At 39.2% G+C, this 12954-nt stretch overlaps 1 long non-coding RNA gene across 1 annotated transcript in view; it reads left to right on the top strand.

Moving 5' to 3' along the window:
• LOC123386079 overlaps positions 1-9048 on the top strand; it is a 29778-nt gene extending 20730 nt beyond the window's left edge. The window contains exon 3 of the long non-coding RNA XR_006599594.1: positions 8805-9048. This is a non-coding gene — a long non-coding RNA (uncharacterized LOC123386079). The remainder of the gene's footprint in view (positions 1-8804) is intronic.
• Positions 9049-12954: the final 3906 nt, after the last annotated feature.

Here is a 12954-nt window from a genome sequence, read left to right as displayed (position 1 = left end):
TCTAAGCTTCTTTATCTAAGTAATAGAAGTTAATATCTCCTTTAGTGATTCTTGAAGAAATTAAGATAATATTAAAAGGGCTTTGTAAATTCTAAAACACAGACAGATGTGGGACAGTGTTGTTTCCAGGAAGCCAACCTGTGATAATGATTATCTTTGAGTACTGATGAATTATTCTATACAGTTGTAAGGTTTGTGCACTGCAAAAAGGGTTGCAGCCAAGGAAGCCAATGGGAGCTTGCCCAACTGCTCTGGATCAGGCAGAATTCATCAGTAAGAGGAGCACCTTTTTCTCATACCATGGCATCTTCTCATCAGAAAATGCACCCACTTAGAGGACATTCTCAAGCAGGTGCTGTGTAGTTTTAACATATTGTTATATAGATATACAGTTGCATTGTATATTTCAACAGTAGTCAAGAGAATAATGCTACATAGCTGTTTTTCATTTTCTTAAGAGGGGATGGAATATTTGCTCAACTTGCAGCAACGAAGAACTCAGGCAGAGACGCTGTCTGTTGATTTAAAAGAGCTCAAACCTTAGACTATGTGAGGTGAAAACAGAATATTCATCTGCAAAATCTTTTAAGACAAAACAGAAAACCTTCTAAGTGTTTACTATTTAACATCTGCCTGACACTCCTTATTCTCCGATTCTCAAATTATGCCTCATGGCTTCCCTGTACTTCTCTAACCAGAAAATAAAATTGTGTCTTTTTTTTTTTAATGTTCATTTTTTGAGAGACAGAGCATGAGGGGGAGAGAGACACAGAATCCTAAGCAGGATCCAGGCTCTGAGCTCTCAGCACAGAGCCCAGGGTGGGGCTTGAACCCACAAACCTCAAGATCATGACCTGAGCCAAAGTCAGACTCTCAACCAGCTGAGTCACCCAGCAGTCCCAAATTGTGTCTTTTTCTTAATTAGACTTGTATTTACCAAACACCAAACTGTACTGCTTGATGATAATAATAAAAACAGGAAATACTTGAAACTTTTTGGAATTCCAAACTTTTTCAAATCTTTATATCTTATGTCCTGTGCATATGTCTTATTTACAAAAATTTTCTGACATTCATTGATTAATCCATTCAGTTTTCAAAATATTTATGTAAGTAGTGTGTATGTAATTTCTACACTCAGTGTGGGACTCGAACTCATGACCCTGAGATCTAGAGTCATGTGCACTTTTTACTGAACCAGACAGGCACCCCAATCCATTACATTTTTAACCAACTCTGTAGAAATGCTTCCCTTATGATGTTTCTGCATCAGCTAGATGCTGACAGTAACTGAGTAATATCGGTCTGTAGGCATCGGTGGCAAGAATACTGTCTGCTCTGAGCCAGGAGTCAAAATAAAAGCAAACAGGTAAGCTGCTTGCCTGAGCCAGATGTAGCTTTCAATAATCCCAGTATGCTGATTTCTCTTCCACTTTTGGAAATCCTGCGGAAATTGTAGCTGAGTCTTTCTGGGCTGAAATAATGGCTTCCCTCTTAGTAATACTTTATGCAGAGGATTCTTTGCTTTCAATGTATTTTTGCAAAACAATGACCTTGTCATCTGTATACATTTGTAACATAGAGGACCATCTGTTTTTTTTCAGTGATAGCAAATGGCCCACAACATAATACTGCTTAGAATGCATTCAATGACTGAAGGGATGCTAGAACATTTTAATATAGAGTAGTTTACATTCTAAATGCCTTTCTATATTATGATCTTTTATAACAACTCTGTGTGACACAGCCAAATATCCTTGTTTGGCAGAAGAGGAAATACAGTTGGAAAGAAGTTAAATATTGAAATTAGGATCACACAAGAAGTCAGCAGCTAAATCAAGTTTGATCCATTACTCTTGTCAAGTTCTTTTTAGGCTACTGTCTCTGAATAACAAGCAGGAAAAAGAAGCTTGTCTTTGGCTATTCTGAAAGATAATGAGCAGATACCACCACCAGATCACATTGGATGTTGAATTATATTACCTCAGTCAACCTCCTTGCTGCTGCATCTTCCTATATCATATGGTTTTAAAATTATTTTGGGGGCACCTGGGTTAAGTGTCTGACTCAGTTTCAGCTCAGGTCAGCTCATGACTGTGAGATTGAGCCTTGCATCGGGCTCCATGCTGAATGGATCCTGTTTGGGATTCTCTGCCTCTCTCCCTGCACCCCTCTTCCCCATTTGTGCTCTTTCTTAAAAAAGAAAAAAAATATTTTCTGAGCTCTTATGAGAAGAGCATAGGATAAGATAGGTCTTGACCTGCTTTTAATTGTTCTTTCTTTCTCTTGATTTAAACCTGCAAGGGCTATTCTCATTCCCTCAACAATCAATAAAACTCCTCATTCATATTAAATGCCTGCCTTTGAGAAATTTATAATTGAGTCAAGGAGGCTGATTATACATATTCAAAGTGGGAAATAGAAGTGGAATCCCAGTGTCTAAAGCTGGTAAACACAACTATGATTCCATTAACATACATATCCACATCATGATGGCAGGTGATTACCAGAGGGCCAATGTCTTCCGATGTCTTTCTCCCCAAATAAATCTTGGGATTTCCAGAGATGCACAATTGTATCCAAGACCCAGTCTTGGTTATTGAAGTTACAGTGGGTGACAAAGCCAAGGTCCTGAGCTCCTGGTTCTGACAGGTGCTGCTGAGAGTGGAACACTGCTTGCTCTGCCTGACTAATGGCAGACTATACATGTGGTCACTACGAAGATGCAGCTGGGCTGTTCTTCCCAGTGTGGAGAATACTTCTGTATCGTCCTCCATCCGTGCAGAAGAGGGAAACCTATTTATTCAGCAAATTCTTTTTGACCATCTGTTGCGTGCCAGGCACTATTACACCTAGGCACTGAGGGCATAGTGGTGAATAAGACAAAGACAAACCCTCTTCCCCTGGAACTTCTGTTTCTTTTTTCTTTTTAAAAATTTTTAATGTTTATTTTTGAGAGAGAGAAAGAGAGAGGGAAAGAGAGAACTAGTCGGGAAGGGGCTGAGAGAGAGGGAGACACAGAATCCGAAGTAGGCTCCAGGCTCTGAGCTGTCAGCACAGAGCCCGACACAGGGCTTGAACCCACAAACCATGAGATCATGACCTGAGCCGAAGTCAGATGCTTAACCAACTGAGCAACCCAGGCGCCCCATGGAACTTATGTTTCTAATGGAAGAGAAAGACAGTAAACAAGCAAGAACACAATTTTCTCAAAGCAAACTCCTAAAGAATCAGTTTTCTCAAGGGCCTGTGTGTCTTTCTGGGGCAGTGTCAACAGTTAAGAGTGGAACAAGGTAAACATGTATGAGGATAATTACAAATATGAAAAAAAATTGGAATCTGTTTTGCATTCAGTTTTTAGTCAGTCTAAGCCTAATCAGAAGAGTCAGTCTCACAGGATTGGTTTGATAAGTTTTAATTACCCGAGTGACTGTTATCCCCTTTACTGATTATTTTGTCTTTTTTGATGTATTTATCCAGTTATAGAAAAATGCATTAAATATTATGAGACTTTATCTTGGCTGACTAGGAAATAGACTAGGGCAATTTTATTATTTAGGACTATTTTAACCAATAAATTTATATTAGCCTCTTAAGCAACTCAAGATTGAGTTTTCTTATTTTATTTTGGGGCCGTTATCAGACATAAATTATGAATCTTACATTATAGTTCAGGAATCCTTGTATAAGCCAACAAAATCTGTATTGGATAACTCTTGGAAAGTTATCTTGTAAAGCTCTCAAGATGTAAGTAAATGGTTGAATGGGTTTAAATGCTTGGAAAGGCCATATTACCATGTCGAGAAAATAGATTACATTTTAGTATGTTAAAGACAAGAAGGCTGTTTCATTATTCAAAAATAGACTCCAGGTGGGGCACCTGGGTGGCTCAGTTGGTTAAACATCTGACTCTTAGTTTCATCTTAGGTCATGATCTCATGGTTTATGGGTTCAAGCCCTGCATCAGGCTCTGTGTTGACAGTGTGGAGCCTGCTTGGGATTCTCTCTCTCCCTCTCTTTTTGCCACTCCCCCTCCCCTACTAGCATATGGTCAAACTTTCTCTCTCTCAAAATAAACAATAAACATTTAAAAGAATAGACTCAAGGATATCCATTGAGGTGCTGTTTAATGAGAATAGGTACTAATAACAGTCTGATCTTAACTGGTCTAATTGTAGAGAACAAAATCCCTGGGAGAATTAAGAGGAAATCATGCAGTTATTCCTGCATAGTTTTATGGAAAAATAATTTGGACCAATTTACCTAATTGGTCACTGTCTCCTTATTTTCTGATGTCCTTGCATCCCTTTGAAGTTCTGAAAAATATCTGTAACAGCAGCTAATTGGTTGGGGTCTTGAATCCCACTGAAATATAGAGATGTATCAAAGTTAAAAATATATATATTTTAGTGAATTTTGAAGCTATAGATTAACTTAATATTTAGAAAACTGGGTGGTCACTGCAATTCTTTGCGAAAGGCAAATTTAGTTTAGAGAATTTTACGGGAAAGAAAGTAGTTGAGAAGAGAGCAAAACAGATCAACCCAAAAGGAAAGAAATAAAGGAGAGACAAACAATAAGTCTTAAGTTGATTGATAAATCCTTTGACCCAATCATGGATGTTCATCCAAAGTGTTGAGAGGAAACTATCTATACTTGATGTCAACTTCTTCATCCATAGAGGATTGGGAGGTAAGCTGATGGCTTCCAGAAGTTGTCTTGCTTCTGGAGGACTTTTAGTGAGTCTTGGGCAGATACACAGTGGTCTAGACTATAGGATACAGATTGTAAGTATGTTTGCTGGCCCACATGTGTCTACAATATATGTCTTGGAACTTGAGAACAATATTTGTGGTTAAGAATACCTGAAATACCCCTTTTCAGTGTATTTTTTTTTATTTTATTTTTTTAAAGCAGGCTCCACACCCAATGTGGGCCTTGACCTCACAACCCTGAGATCAAGAGTCTAGTGCTCTACAGACTGAGCCAGCCAAGCACCTCAAAATGTATTGCATTGCATTTTTTTTTTCTCAAGTAAGCTTTATGCCCAGTGTGTGGCTTGAACTCAGTGTAGTTTCAAGGCTGACTTTCATTGGGGTCTGTTTGAATATATTTGATCTCCTAAATCTATATCATGTAGTGATAATTTCAACTATGTACCTTTTGGAATGGCAGCTCACATCTGTTGGACCTGTGATCACATATCTACCTGATCATATCTGACAAGGCCAAATGCAATCTGCCAGGAAAAGAGTCAAGCTGAATCTCACAGGGCTTTATGCAACAATTTTATACATTGCAAATTTATGGGGATTCTGACAGATTCCATGAAAATGGAAAACTGGAACAGTTTTTATTGTCAAATACCATTAGCTCATTTTATGTTCTTAGAGTTTTAGGAGTGGTATGTCAGTGACATATTTCTTTAAATATTCCCTCAAATATTTTAACTTTAAAATTAATTTCCTTTAGATATTAAATTGTTCCCAATAAGTAGACATTAATTTATTTTTTTAATGTTTGATTGAAGTTTCCAAAGAGGTTAGAAACCCCTCCTTCTTAAAAATAACATATCAAAATCATGAAAAACATCAACTTAGACCTGTCTTAAGTGTGGCATACTCATGTTAGAGCTGTCTGAGAAGAATGAGCTATTGGTAACAGAATAGCTAGAATCTATTGCTCATATAACACAAAGTGTTGTATACTCATACAACAAAGTGTACATTGATTGTTCTTTTTTTTCTTTAAAAAAATTTTTTTAATGTTTATTTATTTCTTAAGAGGGAATGACAGAGTTGAGCGGGAGAGGGGCAGAGAGAGAGGGAGACGCAGAATCTGAAGCAGACTCCAGGCTCTGAGTTGTCAGCACAGAGCCCGATGCGAGGCTTAAATTCACAAACCTTGAGATCAGGACCTGAGCTGAAGTCAGATGCTTAACCAACTAAGCCACTCAGGGGCCCTACACTGATTATTTTTAAGATGTGAGCAATCACCAAATGTATCATTGTCATGAGGGTTAAACATCAAATCAGAACAGAAAATGTGATGTCATGAGATTTGCTTATGTTCGAAAGGGAATGGGGTGATATGCCTGGGTGACTCAGTTCTTTAAGTGTCTGACTCTTGATTTCAAGTGATCGAAATCTGTCCTTATCTCCTGGTCATGTGATTTAGCTTTGAATCAGGGTCTGTGCTGAGTGTGGAGCCTGTTTGGGATTCTCTCTCAAAAAGGGAAGGGAAGGGAGGGGAAGGGGAAGGCAAAGGGGTAGGGGTAGGGTGCCTGGCTGGCTCAGTCTATAGAGCATGTGACTCTTGATCTTGCGATTGTGAGTTCGAGCCCCATGTTGGGTAAAGAGATTTCTTTAAAAATTTTTTAATTAAAAAAAAAAAAAGGAATGGAAGGGAGGGTTATTGGGTTCAGATCAAAGCAGCATTTAACTAGTGTGTTGGAAGCAGGCAACACAAGAATTTAATAGGTGGTAATCAACTGGCTAAAGTGCTGCTTATGGTTGGGTTGCTTCCAGCAGATAAACGAGGTGGAGAAGCCTTAGATGAGGGGTCAAGAGAAACATAAGCAATGGGTTTATGATAAACTCCTAGTTTTGAATAAGTACTCTTAAAATATAACATTGTCCTTTATGCACAAATTGTGAGAAAGGGTTAGTGTCGGTCAAAATGGCCAAAATAGAGAGTTAGTCTGTTTTTTGCCTAATAAAGGAAAGGCTCATTTGGCATCTGGATTCAGAAAGCAGGCATTGACACAATTATTTCAGTGACTCATATAGCTGATAGAGCTAATTAAAATATAAAGAGCATGAAACATACCTTATTATTTTATAATAATAGGGTGAGGGGATAAATCTTTTTCATTACCTAGGGACCATCTTTTATAAGATAACTGGATAAATCTTTTTAGTTACCTAGAGACCATCTAGAAAGCCTCAAAGATAGCTTAGATTTAAAAGAATCTTCACATATATATTTTTTTATAAAGTATTAATTGGTGGTTTACATTTAGGAAAGGCAAGAGAGTTTCTATGCATTTAGGAATAATGATCCAGCATCTGTAGGATGATTTGGAGTGGAGAAGTTCTGCAGCCAAGGAGATTAGTTAGGAAAATATTGCAATAGTCTAGGAATGAGGTAACGAGGACCTGAACAAGAATTTTTCCTTGAGAATGGTAAGGGGGAATGATGTGCAGCAGTAAATGAAGTGAGAACTGACAGGTTTTAGTGACTGCCTGAGAGAGAAAGCACAGAAAAGGCTGAAGATGATGTCTAACTGAGACCCTAGGTCACTGAGAGAAAGAAGAGAACCCAGGACAGGAATGGGTTTAGAATACAGTGGAGCTGAAATGTAAAAGGCAAGGGAAACGGCATGTGTAACCTTGTAAAGGAGGAACTAGAAGGAAAGTTATGTGTTTTCATTCATTCATTCATTCATTCATTCATTCAGCACATCACCTCATTCCACAATGGATCTGAAGCCATTTATAAAATTGCATAGAGAATAAATAGATAAATAGACATAGAAAATACCAGATATGATATTAGCAGATAGGTTTGCATGCTAAAGACACTACACTGCATGTTACTAAGATTATAGTGTAAACGTGGCTGTAGACTTCTGAATGACCTGTGTAGGTACAGAGGAGGATTTTCAATATCCATGAAGATAAATCTACTGTTTGGTGGGAACACAGCTTTTCTTGATACATGTAAATGTTTTCCTGTGTTCACAGAAAGAGGACACAGTGATGTAACAGATGATGTACTCTCTTGTTTAATCCCTACAGGGATTGGTGATGGTGAAATTTATTAATTATAAATAATTAATGCCAGCCTTTCCCTCTCTCTGCTTTGGTTTTGCTCACTAAGTTTCTTCTCCTTCTCTACTGTTTAAAGACAGTTCTGCCTTTGCAGACTTTTTTCCCCTTGGATTTTGTTGATGACTAATTAGGAGGAAAGGGAGAAGGATGGGAGCCAAGATATGTGTGAGTTAAGATTGGGAGAGAAACTCTTTAAGGAGTTTTGGAGGAGTTTTGGCTTGCAGAAGCCATGAGGCATGAAAGAAACACAAAGAGAACAAAATGCTTTGTGAGGGCTGCAAAAAAAATACGAGTGTTCCTAGCCTCTCCTCATGCCTCTACTGCTTTCCAAGGAGGAGTCTGGCTTTAGCTAATCTGTTTTCTTCCTTCTCGCCTGTTGTCTAAGTGGTGTCCTGCCTTTGGTAGATCAGTTCTTCTGAGGCTTCATGATGAAGAATTGATAGGAAAGGGGGTAGGATTGTGAAGAATAATGGGTGGGCAGGATAGGACAAGTCAGGAATTTCCCTAGAGATTTAGGAGTTGAGAGAATTGGTGGGAACTACAGGGTAAGAAGGTTGATCACAGATGGCATTTTTTCCAGTAGTTTTATTACTTTTTACAGCTTCATTGAGGTATAACTGACATACAATAAACTGTACATATTTAATGTGTACTATTTGATGAGTTTTTATATGTGTAGACAGTCATGAAATTATCATTGCAATCAAGATAATGTACTTGTGGGGCACCTGGGTGACGCAGGTTGGTTAAGTGTCTGACTTTGGTCTCAGGTCATCATTAATGAGTTGGAGCCTCACATTGGGCTCTGTGCTGTCAGCGCAGAGCCTGCTTGGGATCCTCTGTCTCCCTCTTTCTCTACCCCTCCCCACCCCCCCTCCCAAAAATACATGACCATTAAAAAATGATAATGAACTTGTGAAGATAAAACCTGATTAAAAATGGAGCTTTAACACACTACCATTCATACTCCAGCAGGAGGAGAAGAAGAATTTCTCCATGTCCAGCAACATTCCAGCCAGTGAGAAACTGCTTCACTCAGCTAGAGTAAAGCCGTGACCTGAACTCTTGGAAGCAGTCACTCCTGACTTCCTTCTTTCCTCCATAAAAGCAAGTTAGTCTCCCCGGTTATCTACTCTTACCTGTGGTTTGCCATACTTTGCTTGTCCCAAATTGCAGTTCTCTGGTATTCCCAAATAAACTTATTTTGCTGCTAAAAGTGCTGGCTTTTTTTTTTTTCAAGGTCAACCAACTTATAGATGACATTTTAATAAATATTGCTATGAACTGTGTATTAACTTTGCTGTGTTTAAGAAACACAAGAGTGCATTATTTTTAAAATTTTTTATGTTTTTAGTTTTGAGAGAGAGAGAGACAGAGACAGAGCACGTGTGGGGGAAGGGGAGAGGGAGGGAGATACAGAATCCGAAGCAGGATCCAGGCTCTGAGCTACCAGCACGGAGCCTGACACAGGGCTTGAACTCATGAACCAGGAGATCATGGCCCAAGCTGAAGTCTGACGCTTAACTGACTGAACCACCCAGGTGCCCTGAGTCTGCATTATTTTTAAATTAGTTGTTGGTTGCTGGACTATGTTTCTTTGACTAGGACTCCACTCAGATTCTGGGCCATTGCTTCAGTAGGGTTATATAGAATACAGAATTTAGATGGCTGTTTCTTTCAGATTTTTCAATTGAAAATATAATTTCAAAATGTAGCCTTGTGGCTGACTAGTGACTTGAGGGAGGAAAGGAAGCCTAACAGTACAGCCATGTTTTCTGGACAGTCTGCTTGAGCCAAGGGCAAAATTTCTAATCTCCAGCAGAATGATGGATTATGTGCCTTTGTCAAGTTCCATTTTTGTAGCTGAACTTTGGATCTGTCTTGTACCACAGAGAATTGAAAGTTGTAATATTTATCAAAACTTGGAATCGAGATGTTCTGAGTTGCTAATTAAAACCAGATCCAAATCTTTGGCAATCAGTAAAGTCAACAGTAAGATTAGGGTCCTCTTACTGAAATTAAGGTGCCTGACCAGGACAGTTGTCTGGACAGAATCACGGAAGAACCAAAACCATCCTCAGGAAACAATTTGGGGAGAGATGTTTTATTAGAAATAAAATGAAAACAAAACAGGAAGTCCCAAGAAATGACCAACTTGAATTGTTTTCCATGTCAGTATATATGAATGCCTCCTTTTTAAGAGAGCTCCAAGAAGAGATATAGGCCAGATCCACATTCTGTGTGCCTGTGACTGTTCCAGTAGCATTTAATTATAGGACATTTCTTTGTGAGAGCTGCAAAAAAATGAGTGTTCCTAGCCTCTGATTAATTATTAATTTCCCACCAAAGTCATAGAAAAATGTAAAGTGCCATAGAAAGTCTGATTTTAAGCAGTGTACCTTTCTGGTTTGCTCACTGCTCATCAGTGTTATTTATTTATTTGTTTGTTTGTTTGTTTGTTTGTTTATATTTTTAAATATGAAATTTATTGTCAAATTGGATTCCATAAAACACCCAGTGGTCATCCCAACAGGTGCCCTCCTTAATACCCATCACCCACCCTCCCCCCCTCCCGCCCCCCTTCAACCCTCAGATTGTTCTCAGTTTTTTAAGAGTCTCTTATTGTTTGGCTCCCTCCGTCTCTAGCTTTTTTTTTTTTTTTTCCCTTCCCCTCCCCCATGGTCTTCTGTTAAGTTTCTCAGGATCCACATAGGAGTGAAAACATATGGTACCTTTCTTTCTCTGTATGACTTATTTCACTTAGCATAACACTCTCCAGTTCCATCCACGTTGCTACAAACGGCCATTTTTCATTCTTTCTCATGGCCACGTAGTATTCCATTGTGTATATAAACCACAATTTCTTTATCCATTCATCAGTTCATGGACGTTTAGGCTCTTTCCATAATTTGGCTATTGTTGAGAGTGCTGCTATAAACATAGGGGTACAAGTGCCCCTATGCATCAGCACTCCTGTATCCCTTGGGTAAATTCCTAGCAGTGCTATTGCTGGGTCATAGGGTAGATCTATAAAGCTGTAATCATCAAGACAGCATGGTATTGGCACAAAAACAGACACATAGACCAATGGAATAGAATAGAGAACCCAAAATTGGACCCACAAAAATATGGCCAACTAATCTTTGACAAAGCAGGAAAGAATATCCAATGGAAACAAGACAGTCTCTTTAACAAATGGTGCTGGGAGAACTGGACAGCAACATGCAGAAGAATGAAACTAGACCACTTTCTTACACCATTCACAAAAATAAACTCAAAATGGATAAAGGACCTGAATGTGAGACAGGGAACCATCAAAATCCTAGAGGAGAAAGCAGGAAAAAAACTCTCTGATTTCAGCCGCAGCAATTTCTTACTTGACACATCTCCAAAGGCAAGGGAATTAAAAGCAAAAATGAACTATTGGGACCTTATGAAGATAAAAAGCTTCTGCACAGCAAAGGAGACAGTCAACAAAACTAAAAGGCAACCAACAGAGTGGGTAAAGATATTTGCAAATGACATATCGGACAAAGGGCTAGTATCCAAAATCTATAAAGAACTCGCCAGACTCCACACCTGAAAAACAAATAATCCAGTGAAGAAATGGGCAGAAAACATGAATAGACACTTCTCTAAAGAAGACATCCAGATGGCCAACAGGCACATGAAAAGTTGCTCAATGTTGCTCCTCATCAGGGAAATACAAATCAAAACCACACTCAGATACCACCTCACGCCAGTCAGAGTGGCTAAAATAAACAAATCAGGAGACTATAGAAGCTGGAGAGGATGTGGAGAAACGGGAACCCTCTTGCACTGTTGGTGGGAATGCAAACTGGTGCAGCCAATCTGGAAAACAGTGTGGAGGTTCCTCAAAAAATTAAAAAAAGAAAATTAAAAATAGATCATCAGTGTAAATTAATTGTAAGTTGTACAAAAGTTACTTGAAAGTGAAGAGGATGTCTAGTTAGAGAGCATCTGGAAGGCGGGGAATCAAAAGGAAGAGAGTATTGCTCTAAAATCTGCCTGGCTGGCTCTGTGACCTCAAAGAAATGACATTACGTTTTTGGATCTCTAGTGCCTCATCTCAAACATGGACGTAATATTTTGCCTGCCTGAAGGTAAGGCATAGGCCAGGTGCTTTGAAGTACTCATTAATTTCTGAGCGTCTGTGATCTTTGATTCCTTCTCTGTAGAATGAGAGCATTGAATGACATAGTCTTTGATAGATCTACTTGCTCTTAATATGCTGTGGTTCAGTTCTCTAGGCATGTCAGGGGCATGGGAGCAGGCAAGAGGATGGTGAAGAGACCTGGGCAGGGAGAAAATCTTAGCCCGGTCTCAATGGTGAATTTGGAAGTAAGCACATGGAAGGATGAGCAAGAGTGTTTTGAGTAGCACTTAGAACCTAGCTAAGGTCATTTGAACCCAGCCAGGCCCAGCAGCCTAGAATGTGGTGGGAAAAGCTGAAGGTTGGAGAGACCCAGACAAGGCCAATTATGCCAGGAAAGCTATGAGCTAGACCCTGAGTCCAGCCTCTGTATGGGGAGAAGTGAATCCAGAAGGAGGTTGGTGTTCAAAGCAAATGGACCAGAAGGGGTATTGCCCTGTGGGACTTTGGTTCAAGTTTAGCCTGAAGAGCAGAATACTGAAAGTCAATTCAGAGAAAGAGACTTGAAGGTTAAGGTCTTGGTGGTGAAAAGTTGCTATCACTGTGTAGCCTGGGAAAATTGCACTTGGAGGAAAGTTAAAAAAAAAAATCTGTGCTCTAGACACAATTAGTAAGCTGTACAACTTTAGAGAAAGGATTTCGCCACTTGGAGTCCTGTCAGTGGAACAAGGTGCAATTCTAAGCTCCTGTTTGTCTTCCTGGCTTCACAGTAATGGGAAAATGGCGGTAAAACTTGTGGTTCAGAATAAAGAAACAGCTGTCCATAGAAAATCTTGATTTTACCCCCCTATAGAGTATATCAAATGCATTACATGTTCCCAACAGTCCGTCCAGCAAAAGGAGGAGGTGGATGGTGGAATAAAGAGGAAGTGCTAGAACTTCCCCAGAACACTGGAGGACCTACAAGGGACCATCCTTTCCACATCCTTCCTTCACCAAGTTTACAGG

This window comes from Felis catus, chromosome B3, assembly GCF_018350175.1.
Source record: "Felis catus isolate Fca126 chromosome B3, F.catus_Fca126_mat1.0, whole genome shotgun sequence".
Taxonomy (NCBI): domain Eukaryota; kingdom Metazoa; phylum Chordata; class Mammalia; order Carnivora; family Felidae; genus Felis; species Felis catus.
Note: the sequence above shows the minus strand (reverse complement) of the source record. Positions and strands in the feature narration are given on the sequence as shown.